The sequence below is a fragment of the Sus scrofa genome, chromosome 13 (genome assembly GCF_000003025.6).
Source record: "Sus scrofa isolate TJ Tabasco breed Duroc chromosome 13, Sscrofa11.1, whole genome shotgun sequence".
Classification (NCBI taxonomy): Eukaryota; Metazoa; Chordata; class Mammalia; order Artiodactyla; family Suidae; genus Sus; species Sus scrofa.
This window is the reverse complement of record NC_010455.5, coordinates 9280113-9298969: the sequence shown is the minus strand read 5'-3', so window position 1 is coordinate 9298969 and position 18857 is coordinate 9280113. Positions and strand designations below refer to the sequence as shown.

General features: G+C 36.4%; 1 pseudogene; it reads left to right on the top strand.

Moving 5' to 3' along the window:
- LOC100520638 overlaps positions 1-12213 on the top strand; it is a 73695-nt pseudogene extending 61482 nt beyond the window's left edge.

The following is an 18857-nucleotide window of genomic DNA, read 5'->3' as shown; positions in this document are numbered from 1 at the left end:
CTTTCCATTTAATTCAGCCATCTTCAATTTCTTTCATCAAGAATATTTCCTTGGTTAAATTATTTCCTAGGTACTTGATTCTTTTTGATGCAATTGTAAATGGGATTGTTTTCTTAATTTCCCTTACTGATAGTTTGTTTGTTAGTGTATAGAAATGCAACATATTTCTGTTTATTAATTTTGCATTATGCAACATTACTGAATTCATTTATTAGTTCTTTAGTTTTGTGGTGGCATCTTTAGAATTTTCTACATACAGTATTATGCCATCTGCAAACAGTGACAGTTTTACTTCTTCCTTTTCGATTTGAATGTCTTTTATTTCTTGTTCTTATCTGAATGTTGTGGTTAGGATTTCCACTACTATATTGAATTAAAGTGGCAAAAATGGGTATCCATCCTTATCTTGTTCCTGATCTTAGAGGGAATCTTTTCAGCTTTACACCACTGAGAATGATGTTATCTTTATTATGTTGTATAATTTATAGAGGTATGTTTCCTCTATGACCACTTTGTTGAGAGTTTTTCTCATAAATGGATGTTGAATTTTGCCAAAATATATTTTTTCTCCAACTATTAGATAATCACATGAGTTTTATTATCAATTCATTAATGTGGTGTGTCAAATTGATTGATAGGTGGATATTGAATCATTCTTGCATCCCTGGGATAAATCCCACTTGATCATGATATATGATCCTTTTAATGTATTGTTGAACAGGGTTTGCTAATAGTTTAAGTATTTTTTCATCTATGTTCATTAGAGATATTGGCCTGAAATGTTCTTTTTTGTGTGTGTGGTGTCTTTGGTTTGGTATCAGGGTAATGCTGGCCTCATAGAATTAGTTTTGAAGCATTCCTTCCTCTTTTATTTTTTGAAATAGTTTTATTAAAACAGCTATTTTGAAATAGTAGTTACTAACTCTTTTTTGAATATTTGGTAGAACTTACCTATGAAGCCATCTAGTCCTGGACTTCAGTTTGTTGGAATTTTTTTTAAATGGCTAATTCAGTTTCATTAGTAGCACTTGGTCTGTTCACATTTTCTATTCCTTCCTGTTTCAGTCTTGAGAGATTGTATATTTCTAAGTATTTATCCATTTCATCTAAGTTGTCCATTTTATTGGCACATAATTGTGTAGAGTGGTCTTTGATGACCCTTTGTATCTCTGCAATGTTGTTTGTTACTTTTCTTGCATTTCTGATTTTATTGATTTGGGCCCTCTCATTTTTATCTTGATGAGTCTTGCTAAAGGTTTACCAATTTTGTCTATCTTTTCAAAGGAACAGCTATTACTTTCATTGATCTTTCTCATTTTTTTTTTTTTTTTTTTTTTGGCCATGCCTCGGGCATCAGAAGTTCCTAGGCCAGGGATGGAACCCGAGCCACAGCAGTGACCCAAGGGACATCAGGGATAACACCAGATCCTTAACCCACCAAACCAACAGGGAACTCCTTACCCTTTTTTTTTTAGTCTCTATTTCATTTATTTCTGCTCTGATCTTTGTGATTTCTTTCCTTCTTCTAAATTTGGGTTTTGTTCTTTGTTCTTCTTTTCCTAGTTCCTTTAGGTGAAAAGTTAGATTGTTTGTTTCAGATTTTTCTGATTTCCTGAGGTGGACTTATATGAGATTTTTTGTTGTTGTTAGTTTTCTGAGTGAGCTTGTATCACTATACATTTCTCTCTTAGAACTGCTTTTGTGGTATCCCATAGATTTTCGGGGTTTTTTTGTTTTTTAGTTTGTTTTGTTTTGTTTTTTGGCTGCCCCATGGCACATGGAGTTCTGGGGCCAGGGATCAGATCTGAGCTCAGTTGCAACCTAAGATGTGGCAATGCCAGATCCTTAACCCACTGTGTCAGGCCGGGAATCAAACCTGTGTCCCAGCACTCCTAAGACTCCACCAATCCCATTGTGCCATAGAAAAATAAAGGGATAACTCTTTTATCTCATAGATTTTGTTTCCATGTTCATTTGTCTCTTAATTCTTTTTTAATTTCTTTTTTTATTTCTTCTGTGACCCATTGGTTGTATATTAACATATTATTTACTTTCCACGTATTTTTTTGTTTTTGTAGTTTTTTTCTTTTAGTTGCTTCTAGTTTCATACTCTTGTGATCAGAAAAGATGCTTGAGATAATTCAGTCATCTTAAATTTATCAAGACTTTGTTTTGTGGTCTAACATGTAATCTAGCCTGGAGAATATTCCATGTCCATTTGAAAGGAATGTGTATTCTGCTTTTTTTTTTCTTTCTTTGCATGAAATGTTCTGTATATATGTATTAACTGATCTGGTCTATTGTGTAATTTAAGGCCACTGTTTCCTTACTGATTTTCTGTCTGGATGTCCCATCCATTTATGCATGTGGGGTGTTAAATTTCCCTACTGTTACTGTGTTACTGTTAATTTCTCCTTTTACATTTGTTAATATTTGCTTTATGTATATAGTTGCTCCTATGTTCAGTACATATATAGTTGTAATTTTAATATCCTTGTTTGAGTTGATTCCTTTATCATTATGTAATGTCTTTTGACTCTTGTTACAGACTTTGTTTTAATTTTTTTTTACTCTGATGTAAGTATAGCTACCCCAGTTTTCTTTCTTTCTTTTTTTTTTAGTTTTTTAGTTTTTTGGCTTTTTATGGCCACACGTGTGGCATATCGAATTTACCAGGCTAGGGGTCAAATTGGAGCTGCAGCTTCTGGCCTACACCACAGCCACAGTAATGCCAGATCCAAGCTGCATCTATGACCAATGCTGCAGCTTACAGCAACACTGCATCCTTAACCCACTGAGCAAGACCAGGGATTGAACCCACTTCTTCATGGACACTAGTCAGGTTCTTAACCCACTGAGCCACAACAGGAATTCCAGATTTCTCTTCATTTTAATTCACATGGAATACCTTTTTCCATACCCTTATTTCAATCAATGTTATGTCTTTAGGTCTGAAGTGAGTCTCTTGTAAGCTGTATAAATATGGTTTGTTTTTGTATCCATTCGATCACTCTATGTCTTTTGATTGGAGCCTGTAGTCCATTTACATTTAAAGTAGTTATTAATAGGTATGTACTTACTGACATATTATGCCATACTTTTGGGAACTCCTCTAAGACAATTGCTGACTTTTCAGCAGAAACTTTGCATATCAGAAGGAGGTACTTCTCTAGAGAATGTGACTGGCTTAAGTGAAGTTGTTTCCTAGTATTTTGGATGCCATTTTTAGTTAATCTTTCTGTTTCTGCCCTGAACTGTATCTGATATTTCTTAATGCGGAAGCCTTATGTGTTTTTCATGATGGAAAACAAACTTTTGGGCTTCTGTTGCTATAACAGAAATCAACTGACTGTATTGAGTGAGGGGGATCTTAAGTTCAAACTCTTTCTTAACTCCACTTTCATCTTTAGCTTCACTTCTTCTTTTTTTTTTTTTTGTCTTTTTTTGTCTTTTTAGGACCACACCCACGGCATATGTAGGTTCCCAGGCCAGGGGTGGAATCAGAGCTGTAGCCTCTGGCCTATGCCAGAGCCACAGCAATGACAGATCCGAGCCACATCTGCTACCTACACCACAGCTCATGGCATTGCCAGATCCTTAACCCACTAAGCGAAGCCAGGGATTGAATCTGCAACCTCATAGTTCCTAGTTGGATTCGTTTCCACCATGCCACAACGGGAACTCCCAAGCTTCACTTCTTGAGGTAGTGGTTTTATCAATTCCTTAAATATGTGGAGATTCTGCAGTGTGAACTGCATTGATTCCTGGTATCCCCTTTTGCTGGCTTAATTCAGTTTTATCACTTCTGCTCAATCTGTTACCAACTTATCCATTTGAAATTTATTTCCCCAAATATGGTTGCTATCATTGCTTTGCATCATTTTCTTTGAGTTTGTGGGGTTTACTGTGTTTGTGTGTGTGTATGTGTGTATTTTTCTGCCATTTTAGAAGTTTTGGGGGGATTATAGTTAAATGAATATATTCAGGTAGACTATGTTCAGTCTATGATATTTAACTGAAAGATTCATTGCGTATTTTCTAATTCTGATTATCAATATTTACTTGATTCTCTTAAGTCAGCCAATTCCCAATTAGTAAAGTTCCTTTTGGCTTAAGTCAACAATAGCTTGCTTTTGCTGTTGACAAGATGCTTGACTGATATACAAATTTTTTCATTTTTATACCTGCCAAAAGGTTACATCATCTAATGGTAAATACAATTTCACTCACTGTTGCCAAGGATTAAATTCCTAGACTGTAATACCAAGAGTTTGCATGTCATTTAAAATGTGTGTGTGTGTGTGTGTGTGTGAGAACATAATTACTTTCTATGTTTATTGAGGTTTAAGTGTAATAGTTTTTCTAAATACAGTTTAGAGGAATATTCTCCCATTTCCATTTTTCCATATACTACAGTAATGGTCAAATTAACAATTTAAAAGATTTTTTAAAGTTTTTAAAGTAGTGATAATCATTTCCAAGAAAACAATAAAACAGTAAACTATTCCATACCAGCCATTTAATAGCACAAGCAAAAACTCCTATGAAATTTTGAAAATTACTTTTAAATAATCATGTTAAATTTGTAGCAAGTGTCTCTGAGTAAATTGCAATTTTAAAACAGCTTCTTATATGAGCTAAAGAATTATAACAATCAGGCTATGAGAGATGCTTCTTGCATAGTCAAATACAAATTTTTACGATGCACTGAATTTAGTCTTATATCACTGAAATGATATTAGAAAGTTTCTATCAAATCCATAGCTATAAAGATAATTTAATAATGGTGACAATAGCTCTATCCCAGGAGACAATTAGATTTTCTTTCAGTTTATTTATTTATTTTTTATTTTGAAGCAAAAGATTTTATCAACTGCAAGCTCCTTTAAGAGACAATTATAGATGAAGACGTGGTTGGGGATCAAGTTGGGGAGAGTTTGTCTCTCTACTACACCTATCAATCTATTTCCCACAAACTACACACAAAAATGTAAGCAGAGCTTCAAGACTATTCTTATAGCCTCACTGTTCTTTAAATAGCTTGTCATCAGTAATTTAGAAGAATTCTAAACTTGCCGCAGTGGTTATGGCTAAATATGGTTAAATATAACAAGTACAATGATATACATGTTAACCAAAATTGTCATAAATTGCCTAAATAAATCCATCTTCTCACTCCAGATTTCTTTCTATTGCCTTAGAGCAAGTAACCGAGAACACTGAAAACACATAAAAAATTCAGAGTCCGGTTCAAGGTCTTAAGATTGAGAATTCTGGCAAGATTGGGAATTCTGGCATATCTATTTCATCTTTCTCTTTGGGGCAGAATTTTATGGCTAAACTCTGTATGTTAGGGCAGAATTTCAGATAAATGTCCATTTTTAAGAACCTCTTCCATGTTGGAAACAGTTGGAAAAAGAGTGAAATCTATCAGGAAGTTAGTGGGTGTGTAACGTGTTAGGGTGTGGGACACATGTTGAAAGTGGGAAAGAAAGCTGCTGCATTTATGGATTGTGTTATGTCCATGAAAAATGAGGGGCCAGATGAACCCATTCCCTTTGCGCAAATGCACGTGGCATCAGGTCTCAGTCTCAGTCTCAACCCAATCTACGGGGCCAGAGTGATGTTTATTCAGAAACCTAATTACAATGGCCCTGCAGACTGAGCAGCCATGGAAGTCCAGGAGGCAAAAATGATGAGTCCAGGAGAAAATGATATTTTCTGGAGAACCACGGAGCCCATCTTCAATTCTTTGGATGACTGGCACCTACCATAAAAGAAACAAACGCACACACAGACAGAGAAAATTAACTAAATATGTACATATGGATAAAAGAATGAACTCTTAATTCTCCACACTCTCCACCATTCTCTATCACTTACTTCATGTGAAGACAATTGTCAGTTTCCATCTGTCATCATGTTTATACTGTCATTTTTGTCTTAGAAACTCTCTCAAAGGTGGAAGTGTACAAAGAGAGTAAGATATTTTTTTAATGCATTACCATCTTTCCTTGTTCACTTCATCTGTCTAGTCCTATTTGGTATGTGGGCTGTGTATCCATAGTGGTTGTTTGCCAATTTCCAACTTTCTCCTCACAGATTCTCTCCATCTCTGGTTTCTTCTCTACATTCCTAAGAGTCTAGGCTACATTTCTGTCTGTTGAGTCACAACTAGATGTTTGCATCTCAGCCTCTTCTCTTTAACTGATGCCTCAAAGACAAGGTCTGCCTGAATTTCGTGTTTGAATCAGAAGTCTTAGGTCATCTCTTACTTCACTCTCTACTGCCTGTGGCCAGGCCTCCCCAGATCAAACCCTCTAAAAAGTTTAGTCGAACTTGCAGAATATCTAGAGAACTAAATCCTGTTGTGATTTTTTTGTGTATGCATTAACAAATTATAAGTCAAAATTATAAGTGAAAAATGACAAATCTTTATCAAAGTTTGAATTTCACAAAAGTGTTAGTACTACAACTTCATTTAATGCCTTACTATAACCATTTCTGGTTCAATATCTGGATATGCTGTCTTTATCTACTGCAGAGTAATGGTTTTATATTAAAAGGAGATAATTTCGAATTTAAGCAGTGCACTCTGTCTTCCTTTCTTCTGTTGAATCGGTGCCCAGTTCTAAATCCAAGATGTTTTGGAGGACCATTCAGACTTCTGGGATCACACTGAGTTTATTCTGGTATTATTACGATGGACTGAAAATAAGCACATTTACCTGCTGATTTTTCTTCTTCTTGACTAGCTGTCAATTTGGGTTTTGTTTCTCTTCCTTTCTTCTTTCTGCCCCCTGCCTTCTCTCCTTCCTTTTATTCCTCCCTCCTACCTCTCTCCTCACTGTTTGTCTTTATTTCCTTTTTCTTTTTTCCTTCTTCTCTCTCTCCCTTCCATACTGATTCAAAAGTATAATTTGGTATGTTTATTGCAGACTAATTTTGAGCAAACACTCAATAGATTTCTTTCATTATTGTTGCAGATACCAGTTAGAACTGTCAAAGCCAATGTCTCATTCAAGAGATGGTATTTCAGTAATTTATTACCCAATAATCATAACATTATTTACACTTCACTTCATTGTGTGCATGTACGTGTGCATGGTGTATATGATAATAGATTAATAAATGTCCCTAAATAAAATATAACATTATTTACAGATTCTTTCACTTCATTATGTGCATGTACGTGTGCATGGTCTATATGATAATAGATTAATAAATGTCCCTAAATAAAATATCTAAAGAATTTGCTAAATGGTACTCAGTTAGTATGGGAATCTATTATTACTTATATCCATAGTCAAATTTATGATTCTTTTAATTAAAATTTTTGTAAGAGGAAGAAAATGAGATAAGGAATGAAAGGCTTCCATTTACTGCTTTCCGTTTATACAATGTGACGAGTATATTAGTTTAGAATCTAATCAATTAGTTAAGTCACAGAAAATGTGACCCAAATCGGTTTGAGCCAAAAAAGGAAGGAAGGAAGAAAGAAAGAAAGTGTATTAATACCCATAAGTAGAAAATCAGAGTGTCAGATTAGTTCCAGGCAGAGCTTAAAACTAGTGTTCAAATAATGCTGCCAGGATCTGGGTATCTTTCTTTATCTCTGGACTCCATTGCTTTTGTTGGCTCTGCTCTAACACAAATTCTCCCCCCAAAGTAGCAACTGTAGACCAAACATACTCTTAGGTTCAGTGATAAAGGACCATGAACCCTGACCCGAAACTTTTAGTAAAAGCTTCTAGACACCCTGTAACCTCTGACAGAGTTTCATGCTAAGACCAAGTCATTCACTGTGGCCAGGGGTGTGTCATGTTCTGACTGGGTGAGGTGAGGTCTCCTGAGGAGGATGAATGGTCAATTCCACTCAGACCACATAGATCGAGTGTAGGGGAAGGTCAATCACCAGAAGTAAAGTAGGGTTTAGTCCCCAGAAGGAAGATAAATCAATGATGAGTGATAACAAATAGTGAATTTTGGGAGGAAAACCTTTTAGGGTTCATTTTTATAATCTATGCTTGATGTCCAAATCCTTGCATGACCCTGTACTCTGCAGTGTATCTCCAGGCCACCTTAGTCCTCATAAGATTTAGCTTCTGCCAAGATCAGCTCTCCAGACTCTCCCTTTAACTCTTCTAGTGAGTATTTATTTTCTGCTAAAGCCAGAGGGTAAATTAGTCTTTAAACATAAGTTGTCCCTAATCTTCACAGTCATAGTATAAAATAGGTGTTATTACATGCTACTTGCAAGGGAGGAAGCTAAGACTGAGAATCTGCGTAGCTGGTATAAAATTTCACAGCCTTTTAGTGGTAATGCTGAAAGTCCAATCAAAATGGTCTCACTTCAATTCTATTAATATTCTAAAAAACTTGGAAATAAGATCCAATGTATAGATGGTTCATTGTTCTCATTCCTGAAACCAAAACTCTGCTTTGGTTCATGAGTCTTTCTTTGTTTCATGAGTCCTTTCTTTCCTGTGTAGTCCAGGCTCTCTAGACCTAGATTCTAAATCCATCATCACTGAGTTTACCTCCACATACACCTTGTTCAGGAACTGGATTCCTGTGCCCTTCACCCCAGCAAGAGTCCTTTTGCTTCCCGGCCAGCTTTCTTTGAAGTTTCCAAGTTAGAGGTTCAAGTATCACTCCCTTCCCCCTACCCCCACTCTGGAATTCCATGACTCTGCTCTGGTTATTCACTGGGAAGATGGCAAATGTGGGAATCTAATGCAGTGGTTCTGAGTAAGACTATAAAACCTTATTGTCAAAATTCAAAATTCAACCATGCCAACTCACTGCATAATGGGATCATAATATCCACCTCAAAGAGTTTTTATGAGGCTATAAGGAGCTAGTCCATGCAAAGAGATATGCAAAGCACCTGGCCCAGAGTAATATGCCCAATAATTGGGAAATAATGCTGTTGTTCCCACTATTATTAGATAATTTCTTTAGATATCCATGAGTGGCCTTTTAGAAATAATAATGTCAGCATGCCAAGCTGAGACCAAATCATAGAGATGTGGCAAATGACTGAATTCTAAATACTTGCTGTCTCATCCTGGTGTTCTGTATCAAGGCATGTTCAGCTGTGTGCTAAAGCAAAATCAATTATTTGAATGTGGTTTTTAAAAGTAAATTCATTTTTTTTCCTTCTTGGGAAAAATATTTTATCCCCTTTAGCGTTTTTTTCTTTTAAAACATGTTGTTTTTCTTCTCAGAGTTGCTTCTACTCTTAACTAGCTAAAGCATACGTTAGGAGATACTTGGGATAAAAAAATAAGACCCAGTATTCAAATTGCTTCATAATGGGAGAAAATCTTTGCAGATGAAGCAACCAACAAGGGATTAATCTGCAAAATATACAAACATCTCATGGAAATTTATATAAAAACAAACAAACAAACAAAAATAATCAAAAGTGGGCAGAATATCTAAATAGATATTTTCCAAAGAAGACAGTCAGATGTAAACAAACAAACAAAAAAACCCCAAAACCTTAAAAGATGCTCAATATTACTACTTATTAGAGATACTCAAGTCAAAACTACAGTGAGGTATCACTGCACACCAGTCAGAATGGCCATCATCAAAATTCCATAAACAATAAATGCTGGGGAGGGCGTGGAGAAAAGGGAACCCTCTTACACTGTTGGTGAGAATGTAAATTGGTACAACCACTATGGAAGACAGCATGGAGATTCCTTAAAAGTCTAACTATAGAATTACCATATGATCCAGCAATCCCACTCCTAGGCATCTCTCTGGAGAAAAGCATAATTCAAAAAGATATATGCACCACGATGTTTATTGCAGCACTATTTACAATAGCCAAGACATGGAAGCAACTTAAATGTCCATTGACAAAGGAATGGATAAAGAAGATATGGTACATATATACAATGGAATACTACTCAGTCATAAAAAAGAATGAAATAATACAATTTGCAGCAACATGGATGGAACCAGAGATTATCATATTGAGTTAAGTCAGAAAGAGAAAGGAAAATATCATATGATATCACTTGTATGTGAAACTGAATAAAAATGATACAGAAGAACTTACAAAAATAGAAACAAACTCACAGATTTCAAAACCAATTTTATGGTTACCATAAGTGAAACCACTGGTGGGGAGCTAGGAACTGGGAGGATGGAAATAATATGTGCACACTACTGTGTAAAATAGATGATTAAAGAGGACCTACTATATAGCACAGGAAAATCTACTCAGTAGTTTCTAGTAACCTATATTGGAAAAAAGAACAGATATATTTCTCTGCATATCTGATTCACTTTGCTGTACACCTGGGACTTATACAACATTGTAAGTCAACTATACACCAAAAATATTTTGAAAAGATGCTTTTTTGAAAATATATACAGCATTGAAAAAGCTTTAGACTAACTAATATAACAATAAGGCTAAGCTTTGCTGTGAGGCTGACTTGGTGGCATCCAGGTGTCCATGGCCATGGCCACAGGTGCAGGAGAAAGAGCTGGTACTGAACCTCTCTCTTCTCCAGAGTGCCACACAGAGGCCTCCTGGTTTCAGTGTAGTCCAGAAACCATGTGGAGCTATATATGTATGGAGCAGCACTATAAAGACTCTTCAAACACAAATGGATGTGAAAAAATGAAGGCATCACTTTAAAAGACACAATGGGAATTCCCACCGTGGTGCAGTGGGATTGACAGCATCTCTGCACACCAGGATGCAGGTTTGATTCCCAGCCTGGTACAGTGGGTTAAAGGATCCAGCATTGCCACAACTGTAGAGTAGATCACAACAGTGGCTTGGATCTGGTCCCTGGCTTGGGAACTCCATATGCTGCAGGGAGGTCAAAAAAGAAAAGAAAAAGACACAATGACTGCTTTTTTTTTTTTATTTGAAAGCTGTGGATATCATTTTTCTTTTCACCTAATTCAGAGTAAATACCATGGTGATGTAGATATTCCTCAGGCCAGAGTGGTGAAAATGTGTCAAGCGCTTATGGGCTACAAAGTATATGAAGCCATTCCAATCAAAATCTTTGGAAAAGATAATTAAACTTATATTTGAAGATAGTAATTGCAGCCTTTATAGATTCCTAATATCTAACCAAGACAGCCAATTAGGCAAAGAGAACAAACTGTATTCACCTTCCAGATTCTGCAGAAGATGCACTATTTAAGTACTCTGATATCCAATCAGTAAGTTTAGAGGATCTTTGGGAAAACCTGAGTTTAAAGCCTGCTGATTCCCTTCATGTAAATATGTCTGCAAGTTATTAATAACGCATGACAAGAAAAATCAACTGGTTGTCTGCTACAACTTATAGATCTCCCACTCCTTGACTTCCTACTCAAGGGGCAAGAGGTTGTACCTAAGGTGCCTCAACCTAAGAGGCAGCCTGACTTGGTCAAAAACAGGATCTGTGCATCAAGGGATGCTCAGGCTTACAGTGAATCTCAGAAAGATGAGAGACTTTCTTTAGCAACTTGGCTGCTTGGAATACCTTCCAGATCAGATAGTTGTGGGCATAAATGGAAACTTTCCTGAGCAACCAGATAGAATAGACTTAGGGAAAAAACTTCTGTTTGACGCAGTTGGCAAATATTACAGTAGTAGGGAACCTCTGTTAAATCACTTAGCTGATGTTCATAATGAAATTGCAGAACTCTTAGTGAATGGGAAGACTGAAATAGCATTAGAAGTTAACTCAGCCCTTTCTAAAGCTTTTGGATTCCTCAAGTAGAAAATAATTTAGAAAACCACTGTATTTTGTGACTGTTGCAGCACATCTTTCTAAATTTGAATTACAGAAAGAAAGTGACAACTAATTGGTTGTAAAAAGGGTATTCTCAAAAGCTATTGTTAACAATAAATATTTATCCAGTGGCAAAACTTATCTGGTATACTTTTTAATGGATCATCAGAAAGATGTTTTTAAGATTCCTGGAACTCTACATAAAATTTTCAATATTAATCATGGACATTCAGAAAAGAAGAAACCCAAATAGAGACACAGAATATATTTATTGCCAAAGAGTTGATAAAAGTGATTATTCTGACTGTACAAGGAAGACAACCAAGGGTGAATTATTGAATTTACTAAAAATATTGATGAGGATTCAAAACTGTCTTCCAAAGAGAAGAAAAAATTGCTATGTTAGTTCTCTAAGTGTTACTCAAACATCTTTACTGAGTATTTTAGGGAGTGAGTTTCTAATATTCGTATATAATGTGTATTTTAAAAATAAATTTGTATCCTAACTATCCAGTTGTTTATAATATTAGATATTCTCCTAAGTATGAAACTGTACTTAATACAATTTTTTTTTATAAAAAATAAGACTAAAATTAAATGTCCATCGACATGATTGATTAGGAAGATGTGGTATATATACACAATGGAATACTACTCAGCCATAAAAAGAACAAAGTAGTGCCATTTGTAGCAACATGGATGGAACTAGAGACTCTCATACTAAGTGAAGTAAGTCAGAAAGAGAAAGACAAATACCATATACATACGATATCACTTATATCTGGAATCTAATATATAGCCACAAATGAACCTTTCCACAGAAAAGAAAATCATGGACTTGGAGAAGAGACTTGTGATTGCCAAGGTGAAGGGGGAGGGAGTGGGATGGATTGGGAGCTTGGGGTTAATAAATGCAAACTATTGCCTTTGGAATGGATTAGCAATGAAATCCTGCTGTGCAGCACTGGGAACTACATCTAGTCACATATGATGGAGCATGGTAATGTGAGAAAATAGAATGTACATGTATATGTGTTCTGGGTCACCATGCTGTACATTTAAAAAAAATTGTATTGGGAAAATAGTTTTAAAAAATAAAATAAAATCAGAAATGAAAGAGAAGACATTACATTGAATGCCTCAGACATAAAAATGATCATGAAGGACTTATTAACAATTATATGCCCACATATGGATAATTTGGAAGAAATATATAAATTACTAGAAATATAGGCAATTAACCTGCCAAAACTGAACCAAAAGAAATACTGGGACACACCAATAACAAAAAAGGAGACTGAATCAATAATCAAAAATCTACTAACAAAGAAATGCCTCAAACTGATGGCTTGACACATAAATTCTACAAAATGCTCAAAAAGGAGTTAATACCAATCCTTCTTAAGTTCCACCCCCCCCAAAAAAGCTAGGACACTTCCAAACTCATTTTATGAGGCCGGCATTACTCAGATACCAAAACCAGCCTAAGATACTACAAAATATGAAAGCAGTGGCCAATATCCCTGATGAATATAGAAGCAAAAGTTCTCAATAAAATACTAGAAAACCAAATTCAACAGCACATCAAAAGGATCATATATCATACTCAAGTAGAATTTACCCCTTGGGGATGCAAGGATTATTCAACATATGCAAAGCAGTCAATATGACATGTATATTAGCAGAAAACCGTAAGATCATCTCAATAGACACAGAAAGAGCATTTCACAAAATGTAACATCCATTTATGTAATTAAAACTCTCAGAAATACTTGTAGAAGAAGCATAACTCATGCAACAAAAACCATATATCAAAAGCCAACAGTTAACATAATCAATTGGGGAAAATCTGGAAACTTTCCCTATAAAAGCTGGTGCTAGGCAAGAATTCCTAGTTTTCCCACTTATTTTTAACACAGTACTAGAAGTTCTAGCCAGAGAAATTAGACAAGAAAAGAAAATAAATCTCATCCAAATCATAAAGATGTAAAGTTATCTTCGTTTGCAGATGCCACAATCACATGTAGAAAACTCTAAAGACTCAACAACAATAACAACAAAACCCTGATAAAACTAATGAACAAATTTTGGGAGTTCCCGTCATGGCACAGTGGTTAATGAATCTGACTAGGAACCATGAGGTTGCAGGTTTGATCCCTGGCCTTGCTCAGTGGGTTAAGGATCCGATGTTGCCATGAGCGGCGATGTAGGTCGCAGACGCAGCTCGGATCTCACGTTGCTGTGGCTCTGGTGTAGGCTGGCGGCTACAGCTCTGATTCAACCCCTAGCCTGGGAACCTCCATATGCCGTGGTGCGGCCCTAGAAAAGGCAAAAAGACAAAACAAAACAAAACAAAAAAACTAATGAACAAATTTAGTAAACTTGCAGGACATAAAATCAGATGCAAAATCAGATGTGTTTTTATATATAAACAATAAACTATCTGAAAATGAAACTATAAAAATGATCCTATTTACAGTAGCAACACAAAGAATAAAATACTTTTGAATAAACTCAACAAAAGAGATGAAAGCCTTGCACGTTAAAACTTAGGAAGGAAATAGAAGACATAAATAGAAAGATATCTCATGCTCATGGATTTGAGGAATCAATATTGTTATAACGTTCATAATGCCCAAAGTGATCTACAGGTTTAATGCAAGCCCTATCAAATTCCAATGGTATTTTTTTACAGAAATAGAAAAAAACAATCCTAAAATTCAACTGGAGCCACAAAAGTGCTTGGATAGCCAAAGCAATTTTGAGCAAGAAGAACAAACCTAGAGGCATGATACTTTCTGAGTTCAAAGCATACTACAAAGGCACAGTAATCAAAAGAGTATGCTGCCAAAAAAGCAAACATATAGACTAGTGGAACAGAAGAGAGCTCAGAAATAAATTCGCATGTCTGGTCAGTCAATCTTTGACAAAAGCATCAAGAACACACAATTGGGAAAGAATAGTCTCTTCAATGAGTAGTGCTGGGAAAACTACATATCCACATGCAGGAGGATTAAATTGGACTTTTATTTCATAGCATATAAAAATAATTCAAAATGGTTTAAAGACTTAATATGTAAGACGTACAAAATTACTAGGAGACAAAATAGCAAAAAATCTTCTTGATATTGGTCTGGGAAATGCTTATTTTTGTGTGTGTGGCAGAGGGATATGACACCAAAAGCAAAAATAGGCAAATGGAAATCATTTAACTAAAAATCTTCTGCACAGGAGGGGGAGCAATAAACAGAATAAAAAAGAAACTTACAGAATATGAGAAAAGTATTTGTAAACATATCTGATAAAAAGTCGATATACAAAATATGTAAGGAATTCATACAACTCAATAGCAAATACAAACAAAAAACCCCACAAAAATGAAAACAAGCAAAAAACCACACAAAAAGGACTTGTATATACATTTCTCAAAAGAAGACATACAAATAGCAATGGGTACAAAAAGATCCAAACCACAATGAGAAAGGATAATGCAGGACTACTCTGAACAACTCCATGCCCATAAATTTGATAACCTATATTAAATGAATCAATTCTTTGAAATACATATCTTGTCAAAACTCACACAAGGAGGTCCCACTGTGGCTCAGCAGGTTAAGAACTGACATAGCGTTTGTGAGGATTTTGCGTTGCCACAAGCTGTGGTGTAAGTCATAGATGCAGCTCACTCCAGCTTTGCTGTGGCTATGGCATAGGCCAACAATTGCAGCACAGATTCAACCCCCTTGCCCTGGAACTTCATATGCCACAGCTGAGGCCCTAAAAAGAAAACAAAAATAAAACCTCGCACAAGGAGGAGAGATGATTTGGATAGATTTATTAAAGAAATTGAGTCAAGTTCCCATTGTGGCACAGTGGAAATGACTCCGACTGGTATCCATGGGGATGCATGTTTGATCATTGGCCTTGCTCAGTGGGTCAGGGATCTGGCATTTCCCTGAGCCGTGGTGTATGTCGCAGACACAGCTTGGATCCCATGTTGCTGTGGCTGTAGCGTATGTCAGCAGCTGTAGCTCCATTTCACCCTCTAGCATATGCTGTGGGTATGGCTCTAAAAAGCAAAACAAAACAAAACAAAAAACAAACAAAGGAACAAAAACCTTGAGTTAATAAGCTGAGGGGCTTGTGTCTATACAAGGAAAGAAGCAAATAACAGGTCCCTTAACATAAGATTTCTCAACAGTGACACTTTGACATTTGGGGTGGGACAATTCTTCGTTTCGAGAGGCTGTCCTGTGCATTGTAGGATGTTGGGCGTATTCCTGACCTCTGCCCACAACATGTTAGTAGCACCCCTCCCCCAGTCTTGACAACTAAAAGTGTCTCTAGTGTCAAATGTTCTCAGCAGGGGTGGGGGTGGATGGTGGCAAAATCATCCTGCTTGAGAACCAATGCTCTAAAATCATTTTCCACCATCTATATCAGTGTGCAAGATACTCAAGGATCTTTGGTCCACTTATGCCATGGACAGGCTCCCTTGCCTTCCATGGGAGTTAGTACCTTCTCATTGCACTGTTCTTTGTTTGGTCTTCAGTTTTTTTCTCCTTTTAATCATTTCAGATGCTGAAGCTAATTCTCATTTTTTTTTTTCCCTCTTTAAGGCCACAACTGCTGCATATGGAAGTTCCCCAGATAAGGGTCAAATCAGAGCTGCAGCTGCTGGCCTGTGCCACAGCCATAGGAATACCACATCTGAGCAGCCTCTGAAACTTATGCCACAGCTCATGGCAATGCCTGATCCCCAACCCACTGAGCGAGGCCAGGGATTGAACCTGCATCCTCATGGATACTAGTAGGGTTCTTAACCTGCTGAACCAAAATGGGAACTCCCTAAATTCTCAGTTTTTGTGTTTGCTTCTTGTCTTATCTCACATCCATTTAAAGTGGCAAGAGAAAGAAAAGGAAAATATTGGCATGTGTTCCTTCCTGATTCTCTGCTCCCCACCCCCATCCCAGTGCTAGCTTCTCTGCCCCAATTCCGTCTCACTCACAGGCAAATCTCCAGCCTGCCTCTTATCTCATGTATGTTTTCAGTAGATGTACCTCAGTACACACGCAGAGATGTACCTTTCACATCTGGGATGCCCACATTCTCTTTTATCATTCTGTATAGTGCCTTGAAGAGACAGAGGGAAAGGATTAGATGTTTCACTGTACATGCTGTCCTTTTTTCTATGTTTTGCTAGGAATAAGAATCTTAAAGGAAGTTAGTGTGGAAAGGAAGTTAGTGTAGTTGCAGCCTAGTGTTGGAATCCTGGCAATAATATTGGCTATGTAACTTGGAGCAAGTTACTTTACTTTTCTGTGTTTCCGTATCTGTGAGGTGGAGATAAACACTGCCTCACAGGATTGCTGTGAGCTACCAGTCATGTGTCTCAGTATCATATATCTCTATCCATATACCTGTAACTATATATCTGTCTCTATCTTTAGCCATATTCTTATTTCTATATCTCTTGATAAGTCCTCAATTAGTTGTTTTATAATAACACTAATAATCGTAGATAACCAGCATTTGCTATAACTGTATAAGTAAAACTCCTTTTCTCACTCTCTCTCCTTTTAAGAGAACTTCATTGAACTGGCTCCTAAAAAAGAAAAATAGAAATAGGCATTTTATTTCAAAAGGCCTTAAGGGGAATTCCCTCGTGGCTTAACAGATTAGGATCTGGTATTGTAACTGCTGTGTCTCAGGTCACTGCTGTGGTGCAGGTTCAGTCCCTAGCCTGGCAACTTCCACATGCCATTGTGTGGCCAAAAAAATAAAAAGGCCCTAAGGATATTCTCCTTCATATTTCTTAAAGTCTTGGGCATTTTTCTGTTACATTATTAGAATCACACCATAAATAGGGATGCAAGCACGTTGTGAAAAATATATCTTCATACTAGCAAAAAAGTGTTTGAATCAGTGTTTCTAGAAAATTCCTTTTTTATATAATGATTTTTATTTTTTTTAAATTTTAGCTGGTTTACAATGTTCTGTCAGTTTTCTACTGTAGAGCAAGGTGACCCAGTTGCACATATATGTATACATTCTTTTTTCTCACATTATCATACTCCATCATAAGTGGTCAGACATAGTTTCCAATTTTCCACTGTACAGCATGGTGACCCAGTTACACATACGTGTATACATTCTTCTTCCTCACATTATCATGTTCCATCATAAGTGACCAGACATAGTGGGATCTCATTGCAAATCCATTTCAAAGGCAATAGTATGCATCTATTAACCCCAAGCGCCCCATCCATCTCACTCCCTCCCCCTCCCCCTTGTCAACCACAAGTCTATTCCCCAAAACCATGGTTTTCTTTTCTGTGGAAAGGTTCTAGAAACTTCTGAAATTAAAAATGAATATTTTATATATATGTGATTTTTATTTTTTCCATTATAGATGATTTACAGTGTTCTGTCAACTTCTACTGTACAGAAAAGTGATCCAGTCACACACACAGACATACACACACATGTATATTCTTTTTCTCCCATTATCCTCCATCATGTTACATCACAAGTGACTCAATATAGTTCCCAAGATCTCATTGCTTATCCACTCCAAAGGCAATAGTTTGCATCTATTAATCCCAGACTCCCAGTCCATCACACTCCTTCCCTCTCCCACTTGGTCACAAGTCTATTCTCCAAGTCCATGAGTTTCTTTTCTGTGGAAAAGTTCATTTGTGCTGTATATTAGATTCTGGATATAAGTGATATCATCTGGTATTTGTCTTTCTCTTTCTGACTTCACTTAGTATAAGAGTCTCTAGTTCCATCCTTGTTGCTGCAAATGGCATTATTTTTATTTATGGCTGAGTAGTATTCCATTGTGTATGTATACCATATCTTCTTAATCCATTCATCTATCAATGGACATTTAGGCTGTTTCAATGTGTTGGCTATTGTGAATAGTGCTGCAGTGCACATAGGAGTGCATGAATATTTTTCAATGAAAGTTTTGTCCAGATATAAGCCCAAGAGTGGGCTTTATGGGTCATATGGTAGTTCTATATTTAGTGTTATGAGGTACCTCCATACCATTTTCCATAGTGGTTGTATCAATTTAAATTTGGGTAGTTATA